Here is a 15,763-nt window from a genome sequence, read left to right as displayed (position 1 = left end):
TTCTTTGGACTTTATATGGCCATTGGCAACCAACTTTACGGTGCATTACCACCACCAACTGGATTGGAGTGTGGACCTCAGTTCATCTTACATTATAAACGGGGTGGATGCCACCTTTCCAACAAGCCAGTTCGTCAAATCTTTACCTTACTAGAGCTGTGCTGTGTGCTGTTATTGTGAAGCTGAAACGTCTAGGAGCATAAAACGTCTCAGCCGCGAGGTGGTAGGCCACACAGGCTCACAGAACGGGACCGCCGAGTGCTGAAGAGCGTAAAAATCGCCTGTCCTCGGTTACAACCCTCGCTACAGAGTTCCAAACTGCCTCTGGAAGCAACGTCAGCACAATAACTGTTTGTCGGGAGCTTCATGAAATTAGTTTCTATGGCTGAGTAGCCGCACACAAGCCTAAGATAACCATGTTCAATGTCAAGCGTCGGCTGGAGTAGTGTAAAGCTCGCCACGATTAGACTCCGGAGCAGTGGAAACGCATCCCATGGAGTGATGAATCATGCTTCAACCAGCTAAATATATCATCTGACCATGGGTCTTGAAGTCTGTGAACCATACAGTGCATTTAGAAAGTATTCAGACCCCTTCCCCTTTTCTACTTTTTGTTATGTTACAGCCTCATTCTAAAACGGATTAAATAAAAAAATGTCCTCATCAATACCCCATAATGACAATGCGAAAACAAGTTTAGACATCATTTGTAAATGTATTGCCAATACAAAACAGAAATACCTTATTTATAGAAGTTTGCTATGAGACTCAAAATTGATCTCAGGTGCATGCTGTTTCCATTGATCATCACTGAGATGTGGACTCCAATCAAGTTGTAGAAACCTGGGGTAATTTCAATTAAATGGACATGATTTGGAAAAGCACACACCTGTCCATATAAGGTCCCACAGTTGACAGTGCATGCCAGAGCAAAAACCAAGCCATGAGGTCGAAAGGAATTATCCGTAGAGCTCCGACACAGGATTGTATCGAGACACAGATCTGGGGAAGGGTACCAAAACATTTCTGCAGCATTGAAGGTCCCTAAGAACACAGTGGCCTTCATCACTCATAAATTAAACAAGTTCCTAACCATCAAGACTCTTCCTAGAGCTGGCCAAATCAGGAGAGAAGGGCCTGGTCAGTGAGGTGATCAAGAACCCGATGGTCACTCTGACAGAGCTCTAGAGTTGCTCTGTGGAGATGGGAGAACCTTCCAGAAGGACAACCATCTCTGCATCACACCACCAATATTTTTTATTTTTTTATTTCACCTTTATTTAACCAGGTAGGCCAGTTGAGAACAAGTTCTCATTTACAACTGTGACCTGGCCAAGATATAGCAAAGCAGTGCAACAAAAACAACAACACAGTTACATATAAACAAACGTACAGTCAATAAGACAATAGAAAATAAACATCTATGTAGAGTGTGTGCAAATGTGGAAGAGTAGGCAGGTAGGCAATAAATAGGCTATAGAGGCGAAATAATTACAATTTAGCATTAACACTGGAGTGATATACGTGCAGATGATGATGTACAAGTAGAGATACTGGGGTGCAAAAGAGCAAGAGGGTAAGTAATAATATGGGGATGAGGTAGTTGGGTGTGCTATTTACAGATTGGCTGTGTACAGGTACAGTGATTGGTAAGCTGCTCTGACAGCTGATGCTTAAATTTAGAGAGAGAGATATAAGACTCCAGTTTCAGAGATTTTTGGCGGCCAAAAGAAGTGTTGGCTTTGGGGACGACCAGTGCAATATACCTGCTGGAGCGCGTGCTATGGGTGGGTGTTGCTGTGGTGACCAGTGAGCTGAGATAAGGCGGAGCTTTACCTAGCAAAGACTTATAGATGACCTGGAGCCAGTGGGTTTGGCAATGGATATGTAGTGAAGGCCAGTCATCGAGAGCATACAGGTCGCAGTGGTGGATAGTATATCGGGCGTGTTGGGGGCTATTTTGTAAATTACATCACCGAAGTCAAGGATCGGTAGGATAGTCAGTTTTACGAGGGTATGTTTGGCAGCATGAGTGAAGGAGGCTTTGTTGCGAAATAGGAAGCCGATTCCAGATCTAAGTCTGGAAGGAGACAGTCTAACCAGACACCTAGGTATTTGTAGTTGTCCACATATTCTAGGTCAGAACTGTCCAGAGTAGTGATGCTAGTAGGCCAGGAGGGTGCGGGCAGCAATCAGTTGAAGAGCATGCACTTAGTTTTTCTAGCATTTAAAAGCAGATGGAGCCCACTGAAGGAGTGTTGTATGGCGTTGAAGCTTGTTTGGAGGTTTGTTAGCACAGTGTCCAAAGAAGGGCCAGATGTACAAAGAATGGTGTCGTCTACGTAGAGGTGGATCAGAGAATCACCAGCAGCAAAAGCGACATCATTGATATGCACCCCCATAGAGACTGCCAAAGGTACGGACAACAGGCCCTCCGATTTGACACACTGAACTCTATCTGAGAAGTAGTTGGTGAAGCAGGTGAGGCAGTCATTTGAGAAACCAAGGCTATTGAGTCTGCCAATAAGATTGCAGTGATTGACAGAGTCGAAAGCCTTGGCAGGTCGATGAAGATGGCTGTACAGTACTGTATTTTATCGATGGCGGTTATGATATTGTTTAGGACCTTGAGCGTGGCTGAGGAGCACCTGTGACTAGCTCGGAAACCAGATTGCATAGTGGAGAAGGTACGGTGGGATTCGAAATGGTTGGTGATCTGTTTATTAAATTTACTTTAGAAGATTGTAGAAAGGCAAGGCAGGATGGATATAGGTCTATAACAGTTCGGGTCTAGAGTGTCTCCCCCTTTGAAGAGGGGGATGACCGCGGTAGCTTTCCAATCTTTGGGGATCTCAGATGATATGAAAGAAAGGTTGAATAGGCTAGTAATAGGGGTGGAGGTGGAACATTTTTAGGAAGAGCATCAGCATCAGGATTTGGGTGAAGGAGACGCGGGGGGGGGGGTGCTGCAGGGGGTGCTGAGATGTTGGCTGGGGTAGGGGTAGCCAGGTGGAAAGCATGGCCAGCCGTAGAAAAATGTTTATTGAAATTATCGATTATCGTAGATTTAAAATCGTGGTGACAGTGTTTCCTATCCTCAGCGCAGTGGGCAGCTGGAAGGAGGTGCTCTTGTTCTCCATGGACTTTACAGTGTCCCAAAACTTTTTCAATTAGTGCTACAGGAAGCAAATATCTGTTTGAAGAAGCTAGCCTTAGCTTTCCTAAATGACTGAGTGTATTGGTTCCTGACTTCCCTGAAAAGGTGCATATCGCGGGGATATTCAATGGTAATGCAGAATGCCACAGGATGTTTTTGTGCTGGTCAAGGGAAGTCAAGTCTGGGGTGAACCAAGGGCTATATCTGTTCTTAGTTCTACATTTTCTGAATGGGGCATGCTAATATAAGATGGAGAGGAAAGCACTTTTGAAGAGCAACCAGGCATCCTCTAGTGACGGGATGACGTCAATATCCTTCCAAGATACCCGGGCCAGGTCGATTAGAAAGGCCTGCTCGCTGAAGTGTTTTAGGGTGCGTTGACAGTGATGAGGGGTGGTCGTTTGACCGCGGAGCCATTACGCATGCAGGCAATGAAGCAGTGATCGCTGAGATCCTGGTTGAAGACAGCAGATGTGTATTTAGAGGGCAAGTTGGGCAGGATGATATCTAAGAGGGTGCCCATGGTTACGAATTTAGGGTTGTACCTGAGAGATTCCTTGATAATGTGTGAGATTGAGGGCATCTAGCTTAGATTGTAGGGTGGCCGGGGTGTTAAGCATGTCCCAGTTTAGGTCCCCTAGCAATACGAACTGAACATAGATGTGGGGCAATCAATTCACATATGGTGTCCAGGGCACAGCTGGGGGCTGAGCTGGGGGCTGAAAGGGGTCTATAACAAGCGGCAACGGTGAGAAACTTGTTTCTGGAAAGGTGGATTTTTTTTAAGTAGAAGCTTGAACTGTTTGGGTTCAGACCTGGATAGTATGACAGAACTCTGCAGGCTATCTCTGCAGTAGATTGCAACTCCGCCCCCTTTGGCAGTTCTATCTTGTCGGAAAATGTTAAAGTTAGGGATGGAAATTTCTGGATTTTTGGAGGCCTTCCTAAGCCAGGATTCAGACACGGCTAGGACATCCGGGTTGGCGGAGTGTGCTACAGCAGTGACTTCGAGAGGAGGCTTCTAATGTTAACATGCATGAAACCAAGGCTTTTACGGTTACAGAAGTCAACAAATGAGAGCGCCTGGGGAATGGGAGTGATGCTGGGGGCTGCAGGGCCTGGGTTAACATCTACATCACCAGAGGAACAGAGGAGGAGTAGGATAAGGGTACGGCTAAAGGTTAAAGGCTAACAGGACAACGGCCCTAAGCACAAAGCCAAGACAATGCACGAGTGGCTTCGGGACAAGTCTCTGAATGTCCTTGAGTGGCCCAGCCAGAACCCGGATTTGAACCCGATCAAACATACCTGGAGAGACCTGTGCAGCAACGTTCCCATCAAACCTGACAGAGCATGAGAGGATATGGAGACATTAATGTTGTTTCATATCAAAGCAGAAGTTGTGCTCTTTTAAACTAAGTTAACTTGTAATCTTCATTTGTTCTTTTAATTTGTTATTTTTGAGCCATGTCTGCATGTCTGTTTGTTTGAAATGTGTGAGAAAATTAGCTTTAGCTTGAAAATGCTCAGTAATCTACACCAGCATTCAAAAATTATATTGGGTTCTAAAGGTTTAAAGAATTCTTATTATTGTAATTTTTTTGGCACACAAAACTATTCAGGCAACATGGATCTTCATCCATCGGGGAATTGGATGTCTCAGAAGCTTGATCTTATCATCTAGCCACTAAGTTAGCAAGTTAGCAAACCAAATGCACAGCTGGAGCCCTAAGCTGGATATAATTGATTTGCCACATTTTAGACAGTTAACTTACAGCTAGCTATAAGCAGTAGTGTAGCACGCACGCCCGCAGCCCTCGCAAAGCGGGGGGCCGGGGCAGTACTGAAAATCATACCTTCGGTATATATGCTATATCGCCTAAAGAACATCATCCGAACCCTCTCACGGCAGGGGACATAAATATTATGTAAATTTAAATTTCATCCCGATGCCTTTCTTCCAACTTCCGTCAATTTGAATAAGCTCTCTCTCTCCCTTTGGCCATGTGTGACTGTGAGGTGACTGTTATGAGTGAGTTTCCCTCTCTGTCTCCTCTGTGTCGACTGTCCAAGTCTTACCCCTGGGGACTCTGAAGGGGGGGTGGCACTCTGTTTGACCAAGCGTGTCTAGGAAAGTCAAACACACACACAGTTTTTTGAGTATGAGGACTGAGTAGTACACGAGCTGCAAGCTCCTGGGCTGTTTGCCTGCCTGTAAATGCATGCAGTAAAACCTGCATGCATTTCTTTATGTAGTCAAATAAATCAAGAAGTGCCAGTCTGCGCAGGAGCAGGTCATATGAGGACTGTTGTTCTATTCCCCTTTCGGTGCCTGGTAATGTCAGAGCAGAGCAGAGCTGCTTCCAGGCAGCTGCATGAAGGACGCTTCACATTGACTTCGTCCCAAATGGCACCCTATTCCCTATATTATGCACTACTTTTTTACCAGAGCCCTGGTCAAACATAGTGCACTAAATACGGAATAGGGTGCCATTCGGGATGCAGTTTTGACTCCACACTGCAGCCAGGGAGAGAGAGAGAGAGAGAGATTTATTTATAGCTGATCAAAAGTCCCTGTTGGGCTGTGGGCACTCTGACGGTCAGGACCGATGGGGACAACTACACTGACTGGCTACGCACGCACGCACACACGGGTCTCTTGTAAGATGAGGCATGATGGCTCGATCATCTCTGCTTTCTCTGCATGAATAATACAGATGCCAAGATTGGGCTTGGTGAGGTTTCACCACATCTTACTGGGCAGAAAGAGAGAAAGAGAGAGTCCCCCAGTGACAATCTTGATGATGTTTATTTTAATTATGGTTTTATTGTAAATGTATCACTTAATCTCCAAAGTACACTTTGGCAATATGTACATTGTTACGTCATGCCAATAATGCAAATGGAATAGAATTGAAGTTGAGAGAGCGAGAGCGTTCATCATGTGTAAAGCGTTGTGCGCTACCAATAGGGTCACTGCCAGAGATCCAGCCTGTGTGATTAGCCCCTCCCTCTCTGTCACTTCTCAGTTTGTCATCCATCACACATACACGCACCAACCCCTCTTCCTCTTACACTTCATACAAAATCACCTGTTACGAGAGATTTTCTCTAGTCGAACAGAAAGAAAGGAAAAGCGACACTATCATTAAAACTAATCAGCACTTCTTTATTCCTGCCTTTTTGCCGGCATCGCCATGGAAACCCACTGAGAGCTGTCACTGGATATCGACAACATTGGAACATTGGAAAGGAGGATGTGGAGGCAGAGAGATAAGAGGGGAGAGAGGGGGGGGGGTATGAAAGAGAAAAATAAAGAGACAGAGGGGGGATGGAGAGGGAGGGAGAGAGGGGGGTAGAGAAAGAGAGAAATAAAGAGAGAAGAGTAAAGAGCCTAACGGAGTGTGTGTAAGGGGGGGTTGTATAGTTAAGGCTCCCTGAAGCGTTGTCAATCAAAACCACCTCATTGAACTGTCAATTGATGATCTCTAAGATTTCCAATGCAATCAGTAGTAATTACCAATACTTCCTTTCGCAACATATTCCGTTATGGTTGATCAGCTTACTTTTGCCATGTAATATGAGAGAATATAGAGGCTTCTCCGTTACAGCAGTCAACACGGGTGCATTTCACCTGGCAACAATCCACCGAGGCTCAGGTACTGTAGATGTCCTCTATTCTATTCCCGCTAACCCTGTGTGGAACACACCTTGAAAGATAAGTATCAGCAGCAATTCCCCAGCTATAGCAGAACACCCTTTAGAGTCACACCACGGTCACAAGTTAATGTTTTACCTCTGTCCATTCAATGACTAACATAGCCAAGCCCACACACCATCCCTCCATCCAGTCATAAAATATATGGACTCGTCGTCAGCAAAGTTAAGATGGCACAGGAGCTTCTCCCAGTGAGAATACATGACAACATACTTTTAACACAGCCCTCCAATAGGTCTTACAATCCTGCTCTACTATGTTCAGTGGGAATAGTAAGACACCGGAGCAAACTGGTGCCAAAGATTAGAATGAGACCTTATTTGTGTGTGTGTGTGCGTGCGTTCGTGCGTGTGTGTGTGCGCGCATCCATCTCTGTGTGTGGTTCTTCTGTGCTGAAGCCATCTGGGTGACTGTGGTGATATAAGGGTCTTTGAGACAATGGAGATGTGCACAGTGCTCACCAAGGCCACGCTGGTAGGCTACAGACTAGCGAAAGCCACATGTTGTATGGGGCTGGGAATTACCAGGGACCATATGATACCGATACTTAGGTGCCGATAGAATATGTATTGCAGTTCTCATAATTCTATATGTATTGCAACGCGATAATTTTATTGCGATTCGATGTTCCAAACATATTTCTCACCATATGTCAGCTGCAGAGGGACAAGAGGGAGCCATGAGAAAACTAGTTTTGATCAGTCGTGGAAGTATGTGCTGAAAACAAATTGGCTCCCTATTTAAAAAGAAGGTGGAGAGCAAGCTATGAAGGAATAATACTGGAGTTTTGTTGCAGGTACAGCAAACTAGCGAAAAAATAACATTGCGATATTGTCAAAACAATACGATATATCGTCAAAAGTAATATACCAAAATGTAACTGCATAGATTTTTGCCTCATTGGTAATGTTGTAGAGGATAGATAACACAAGTCTCCATGGTAATGTTTGACAAACAAACACTTTGACAGGTTTACAGACTTTTACAGCTAACCCAAACGAGATGTGTTACATTTCAGCTACCCTACCCCAGAGACACCAGAGCTCGTTCCTACAACAAACATGGTGTTTTCAACTTTCCAGAATAGAACAGAACAAGGACATGGAAAATAAAATGTATTTGCTGGTCTATTGTTACAACTCAATTCACTCATGCTACTCACAAACAAAGCTTGCTGAGCCTCCAAGTAATAGGTAACATGAGTATTCAATTTGCGAACTAGGCAAAAAGGCAACAATGGCCTCTTGGACCTCTGCTATCTTATCTACATGAAATGTAGACCAGGCTATAAGACAGACTTGTTAGATAACACAGTGAACAGTGCCAGAATGCACATACCCTGGGCTCAGATCTAAATACTATAGGAAACAAACAACAAGGGGATATAAAGAAGACCATTCATTGTCAAAGTTTCAGCCTGCGGCTGTAAGTCACTGCAGCTGTAGGTCACAAACACTTCATACGGATCATGGACCTCATACAGGTGGTTAAAGTGTGATCATATCTGGAACGTGACAACTAGGGGTGTGCTGACATGGCCAGACTTGTACTGGTAATCGTATCTGTAAATTGACAGTTGATAGTCAGATCGGATGATAGTCGTGATCAAAAAAAAAAGAAGCAAATGTTCTAATATCCCTAAGTAGATGTTGGCAAAAATATCTATCTCCCTGCACATGTATAGACCAAACAAGCTGCAGATTAAGAGCCATGGAGGGGTGTGTGTGTCTGGCCTGTGTCTCCTCAACTTGCAGCGGGCAGAATGCGCATCGATGTTTCATTTCTTCTTCCATACCCTCGCCCCGCTTGTTAGATATTATGCACATTGATAGCGTGATAGCAAACGTCCTTGCCATTTCATTTAGCACAGCAGCAGGCTAAAAGGAGGGAGCAGCAGTCTCAATGACCAGACCGAAAAAGAGAAGTGAAAGTGATTGGGTGAAATGATGAAGTGAGTAGACAGAGAAATACAGCCTCAGAGCAGCAGGATCAATGCACAGCCCGCCCTCGTCTTTACAGACAAGCACACTAGCCAGTTGACTTATTTACACTCCGTAGCACCTCACTTGACTGACTGGCATTAGAAAGATGCTGGCTGGCATTCGAAAATGTATATATATATTTATTTATTTTCTCCACAGATAATTACCAAAAATACTCGGATTATAATCGAATCCAGAAAATTGCCCATAACCGTTACGATACTCGTTTTGTCTGACTATTCGGCACACATCTAATAACAACTAACACTTTTGGGGCACACAGGTGATCGCATAAACATTTCCGGAAACCAAGGCTTCAATTAACCCAAGCCCAGGTTGATGGAAACAACAGACAAAGCTATCATTAACATACTTGTAGAGTATGTTATTCTGTTTGTGGGTATTTCTGGTTGTTCCAGGTACTCCTGTTGACACTCAAGATGACTGACGTTTTTGTGCTGACTGTTGAGGTATGGTGGAGTGACAGGTACTGCAGTGTCTCTATGGACTCTGCATTGTTAAAACGAATAATGTCTTCATATTACAGTTGAATTCGGAGGTTTACATACACCTTAGCCAAATACATTTAAACTCAGTTTTTCACAATTCCTGACATTTAAATCTAGTAAAAATTCCCTGTCTTAGGTCAGTTAGGATCACCACTTTATTTTAAGAATGTGAAATGTCAGAATAATAGTAGAGAGAATTATTTATTTCAGCTTTTATTTCTTTCATCACATTCCCAGTGGGTCAGAAGTTTACATACTCATACTCAATGCTACCAAATTAGTATTTGGTAGCATTGCCTTTAAATTGTTTAACTTGGGTCAAACGTTTCAGGTATCCTTCCACAAGCTTCCCAAAATAAGTTGGGTGAATTTTGGTCCATTTTTCCTGACAGAGTTGGTGTAACTGAGTCAGGTTTGTAGGCCTCCTTGCTCACACACTTTTTCAGTTGTGCCCACACATTTTCTGTAGGATTGAGGTCAGGGGCTTTGTGACGGCCACTCCAATACCTTGACTTTGTTGTCCTTAAGCCATTTTGCCACAACTTTGGAAGTATGCTTGGGGTCATTGTCCATTTGGAAGACCCATTTGAGACCAAGCTTCACCTGATGTCTTGAGATGTTGCTTCAATATATCCACGTAATTTTCCGACCTCATGATGCCATTTATTTTGTGAAGTGCACCAGTCCCTCCTGCAGCAAAGCACCCCCACAACATGATGCTGCCACCCCCGTGCTTCACAGTTGGGATGGTGTTCTTCGGCTTGCAAGCCTCCCCCTTTTTCCTCCAAACCTAACAATGGTCATTATGGCCAAACAGTTCTATTTTTGTTTCATGAGACCAGATGACATTTCACCAAAAAGTACGATCTTTGTCCCCATGTGCAGTTGCAAACCGCAGGCTGGCTTTTTTTATGGTGAATTTGGTGGGGCAGTGGCTTCTACCTTGCTGAGAGGCCTTTCGGGTTATGTCGACATAGGACTTGTTTTACTGTGTTTTACTGTGGATATAGATACGTTTGTACCTGTTTCCTCCAGCATTTGATTGATTGATTTGCACTTTTCGCACCAAAGTACATTCATCTCTAAGAGACAGAATAATCCTTCCTGAGCGGTATGAAGGCTGCGTGGTCCCATGGTGTTATTATTGTTTGTACAGATGAATGTGGTACCTTCAGGCATTTGGAAATTGCTCCCAAGGAGGAACCAGAGTTGTGGAGGTCTTGGCTGATTTCTTTAGATTTTCCCATGATGTCAAGAAAAGAGGCACTGAGTTTGAAGGTAGGCCTTGAAATACATCCACAGGTACACCTCCAATTGACTCAAATTATGTAAATTAGCCTATCAGAAGCTTCTAAAGATATGCCATTATTTTCTGGAATTTTCCAAGCTGTTTAAAGGCAGAGTCAACTTTAGTGTGTGTAAACATCTGACCCACTGGAATTGTGATACAGTGAATTATAAGTTAAATAATCTGTCTGTAAACAATTATTGGAAAAATGACTTGCGTCATGCACAAAGTAGATGTCCTAACCGACTTGCCAAAACTATAGGTTGTTAACAAGACATTTGTGGAGTGGTTGAAAAACAAGTTTTAATGACTCCAACCTAAGTGTATGTAAACTTCTGAATTAAACTGTATATATATATATATATATCATATAGCCTATCCCTTTACATGTTTATCATTTGGAGGACCTGTTCAAGTGTAATGTTTTGAAAGGAAGTGATCCTAAATCTCAATAACATGAACACAATGGGGGCAGTGGCTACTTCAACAAAGCACGATATTAAATTCCTGCAAGTGTTGGATAGCAGCAGAGCACTCGCATCAAATGAATTGTTACTGTTAGTTATACAGTTCTCCTGGCCTAATTGCAGGTTGACGCCTATTGTCATGAGTCTTGCCCTGGAGGCAGAACTGAGCGGTTTCTGCTAGATGGGCGAGCTGCAATGTTAAAATGGCTTATATCATAAAAAATGTAGGAAAACAAAAATTTGCTTTTTATTCTTAATTTAAGTTAGCAGCGTGTCGGATCTGAAGTTGACCACTGTTTTGTTACTGAGAATTTTCTTGCAGTGGTTTTGAGTTTTAAAAAGGCTTCTATAGTTTGTCAATTCCACTTTGGAATTTCAGAATTGACTCGCCCTAACCAAAAATGTATCAACCCCGACAAAAATGTCCATCAATTATGATCCACATAATAATTCACATGTCCTGTTGCTGTAGGATTATTCTTCTGCTGTCAGAAACTGGCTCAAATTAAGATCCCACATCTGTAACACATGTGAAACATGATTATAAATCTAGCATGAAGAGTCTTCATCAGTCTTCTCTTGCCTACAGGGATAAATTAAACTGTTTACGTGGTAGGCCTACAGTAGTCCTATGATATGCTTATAGCAATTACTATAGTATCCATGATGTCCACTACACATACTTGGAACAATTCAAATAAGGTGAAAGGTGAGAGACACTGTTGTCTCTCAACCATCCCGTCCTCTCGCCTTCCTTTGACTTGAATATGTAAGATGATTTATTTAAAAATAACTAATTGTGAAACCTTAAAATCAGAATGTGGTGGTAGCCTGTCATCGCTGTGGTTTTACTTCATGAATTATGTCTGTAACGTGGCAGAGAGAATCGTAACATGGAAATTGTAATTCAAGATTCATGAATTGGCCAATTGTGCATACAAAGACCTTGTTAATATAATTCAACTTTGTGCACTCACCCCAAACAGAGGACAAGACATTCACATTACATAGCTCATAATTACTGTACGCTTGGCAAAGCAGGTCATTTGAATTAGCGGAATACCATCTAAATTCTCTAAGACAAATGAAGCTGTGAAATGCTATCATATCTTTATAGTCGTAGCACATCAATAACGTGAAATGGTCAAAATTGTAGCATTAAAGACCTAATACTACTATAATAGTCTTGTTGCTACTAGATTATACTATTCACACAGTAATGTATCAGGATTCATGGGTCATTCTAGGGCTATTATCCCACAGATGTCCCAGGCAGGTTGACTGGGCTCCAGTCCCTAGTTGCATGTTTACATCTCAAGACGTCCTATTTCCGATCCACCAGCTGTGAGCCAATGTTGGCCATAACCGGCTACAGGGTTTTCATTGAGTTCAAAAGGGAAGTCTGTAAGGTGTGCACAAGCAAATAGACCTATCAGCAGTATATTTTTATACTATGCCTACTGTGGTATGTGGTAACTGTAGTCAAGAAATAAAAACACGAGAGAACACATAATAATGCAAAACATAATTTGCATAGCATGATTACGGAGTTGAGCCGAAAACTAAACGTAAACAATGTACACATTGTGTGTGTGTGCGTGTGTTATAGGCGTATTACTGAACTATTTTGTTTATGCTGGATCATCTGCACAAAAACAACAGAATGCATATCCAAAATGATGTTTGCTACTTTTCATCGGCTTCAACCAATGTCTGAAAAATAGCGTGGCTGCTCAAGATGAGTTTTGATTCGACACAGCACGATGGACAAGGGAGCAGCCACCGACGCAAGCTGACTTCACAAAATAACAGTCGATATAGCCATAGAAAACATTGCCTAAGTATTTCGTTTGTTTATAAGAAAGCTTCACAAATGTGAGCGCTTTCTTTCAACACAGCATTCATTTTAGAGGTAATAGGGGAAAGAAATCGCAGTTTATTGTCCCTGCCTGGCGTCTGAATTGTCGCTGTCATACTTTATACAATTTTAACATAACCGTTGTGTACATAGTAGCAAGAATTAAGGAATGAACCTCCGACAAATTCCTATGCACAAACGCCTTTGAATTTGAAAAGGACGACAGGAATTCTAACGGAGCCTCGTTCGTGAATCCCTGCCCGCTATTTTGTTACCTCTCGGCTGCGGTCGAAGCAGGCAAATAGCAACAGGCCAGGGATGGAGGGATAAAGGAGTCGGCGCAGACACACATTCCTATTCGTTTTCTGCACACACAGTAAGGAAAAATGTCTTACCGGGCATTACCTCATAAAGCTTGGATTTCTTCAAGGTCTATTTTCTGCCTGAGGATGATGCTTTAAGTTGTTAAGCTGTCTGAAGACTGAAAGGCGGAAACAGGAACTGGGAAGGGAGACTGCTACGCGAGCCCGAGTAGTCACTCCGCTCTGCTTGGCCTCTACTGGGGCTACTTGAATTGACACAGGGCTGCATTGCGCATGCTTGAGTCACTTCAATGAGCGGTTTCGAGCCGCACAGTCTTCTGATGCGTTGTTATTTTCCAAATTTGAACCTATTGAACGAAATTGTCTTCTACACCTTTTTTTTATATGGGGGTATTTGATATTACCAGAATAGAAGTGGATATTGAACAGATCAATTCGGTGTCCAAAAGTGGGTTTAATAACCAGGTGTCTTCATGATATCTATTTGTGAGGCCCTGAAAAATCCGAAGAAAGTGTGTAATCACATAATTCAATGAGGACATTTTTTATTTTTTATAAACTGATTAAACTGATTACTATATCTGCCATTTTTTAGGTGCTTTAAAAGTTCATGATATCCCAGGCTTAGAAAGAGCAGGTGGGTATATTTAAGCAATAAAGCCAGAGGAGGTGTTGTATATGGCCAATATACCACGGTTAAGGGCTGTTCTTAAACACGACACGGAGTGGCTGGTTACCTTACCTTAGTTGAAATTTCCCAGCAGCAGCACACTGTGCCCATATTCGTGAAGCATCTCGGAGTAGGAGTGCTGATCTAGGGTACGTTTTGCCTTTTAAATCATTATGAATAAAATAACAGGGGGGACCTGATCCTAGATCAGCACTGCTACTCTGAGATTATTTTTGAATATGGTTCCTGAACCACAGCCATGTACTCTGGTCAATTACATACTGTACACTAAAAGTTCTCTACTGGCCAGCATTGCAGTTTTTGCTAAATAACCTCAGATTATTTGACAGGTCTACATCTGCATGGAACACGCAATCCAAATAATCTATAGGCCTATTACTCTTTGGTAATAAAGCAAATGTGGCAGACATAACTGGAACTACTAGTGGTCGTTTTCATAAACCAACGATGATGTGCTAGTTCCACCCAGTGGTGATAGCGTTGTAGTACAGTCTTGTTCAGAAGAGCTACGTTTCAAAAGAGAGTTTGTTTATTCAAGCAAAATTGTCATAATACTGGGTTAAATATCTCCTTTACATTTATGTTATATTTTTAGCTGCAGGTTCAATGTATTGACAACAATTCATGTTCATGACAACAATGCATGTTCAATGCATGTTCAAGACTGAAATGTTCATGATCAAAATGAAAGAAAAGTGAAAAGACATTGGCCCTGCTTCTTTACAGCTTTGTGAACAAACCATCCAAATAGATTCAAAATTGTTACACGTGATATGCATTTAAGTCCTACAGAATGAATACCAATGTATTTTTGAGAAGGGGGCGTGGGAACGAAGATTGCTCGTGCTCTTGCACATGCGTTATGACGTTTGTATTTCATAGCAACCAGACAGGACAGACAACATGGTGAGTTGTTTGGCTAGTAAAAAATAAAAATAAATGTCAAATTTTTGCTGTGCTGTATTTGAGATGAAATGACCATTGTGGACAGTTTTCAGCAAGTTGCAACATTGAAATACAGAAAACATTTTTTTTCCACAAACAAGCTCTAAATAATGTTTGATGCACTCTGGGTGTCCAATTTTTGCTGTGTGCAATCATGTTTGAAGCACTCTGGATGTCCAATTCTTGCCGTGCTGTCTATTTGAGATGAAGTGAACATTGTGGACAGTTTTCACCAAGTTGCAACATTGAAATACAGAAAACATTTTTTTCCACAAACAAGCTCTAAATCATGTTTGATGCACTCTAGATGTCCAATTTTTGCTGTGCCGTCTATTTGAGATGAAATGACCATTGTGGACAGTTTTCAGCAAGTTGCAACATTGAAATACAGAAAAACTTTTTTCCATAAACAAGCTCTAAATCATGTTTGATGCACTCTGGATGTCCAATTTTTGCTGTGCTGTCTATTTGAGATGAAATGACCATTGTGGACAGTTTTCAGCAAGTTGCAACATTGAAATACAGAAAACATTTTTTTTCATAAACAAGCTCTAAATCATGTTTGATGCACTCTGATGTCCAATTTTGCTGTGCTGTCTATTTGAGATGAAATGACCATTGTGGACAGTTTTCAGCAAGTTGCAACATTGAAATACAGAAAAACTTTTTTCCATAAACAAGCTCTAAATCATGTTTGAAGCACTCTGGATGTCCAATTTTTGCTGTGCTGTCTATTTGAGATGAAATGAACATTGTGGACAGTTTTCAGCAAGTTGCAACATTGAAATACAGAAAAAACTTTTTTCCCAATAAACAAGCTCTAAA

General features: G+C 42.2%; 1 protein-coding gene across 1 annotated transcript in view; it reads right to left on the bottom strand.

Moving 5' to 3' along the window:
- Positions 1-13,537, bottom strand: part of LOC115145961 (alpha-(1,6)-fucosyltransferase-like) — a 137,641-nt gene extending 124,104 nt beyond the window's left edge. The window contains 1 exon segment of the mRNA XM_065004126.1: positions 13,385-13,537. The gene's annotated coding sequence lies outside the window, so the exon portion shown is untranslated.
- Positions 13,538-15,763: the final 2,226 nt, after the last annotated feature.

The sequence above is a fragment of the Oncorhynchus nerka genome, linkage group LG18 (genome assembly GCF_034236695.1).
Source record: "Oncorhynchus nerka isolate Pitt River linkage group LG18, Oner_Uvic_2.0, whole genome shotgun sequence".
In the NCBI taxonomy this organism is placed as follows: domain Eukaryota; kingdom Metazoa; phylum Chordata; class Actinopteri; order Salmoniformes; family Salmonidae; genus Oncorhynchus; species Oncorhynchus nerka.
The sequence above is the reverse complement of the archived record's forward strand: the minus strand, read 5'-3'. Positions and strand labels throughout refer to the sequence as shown.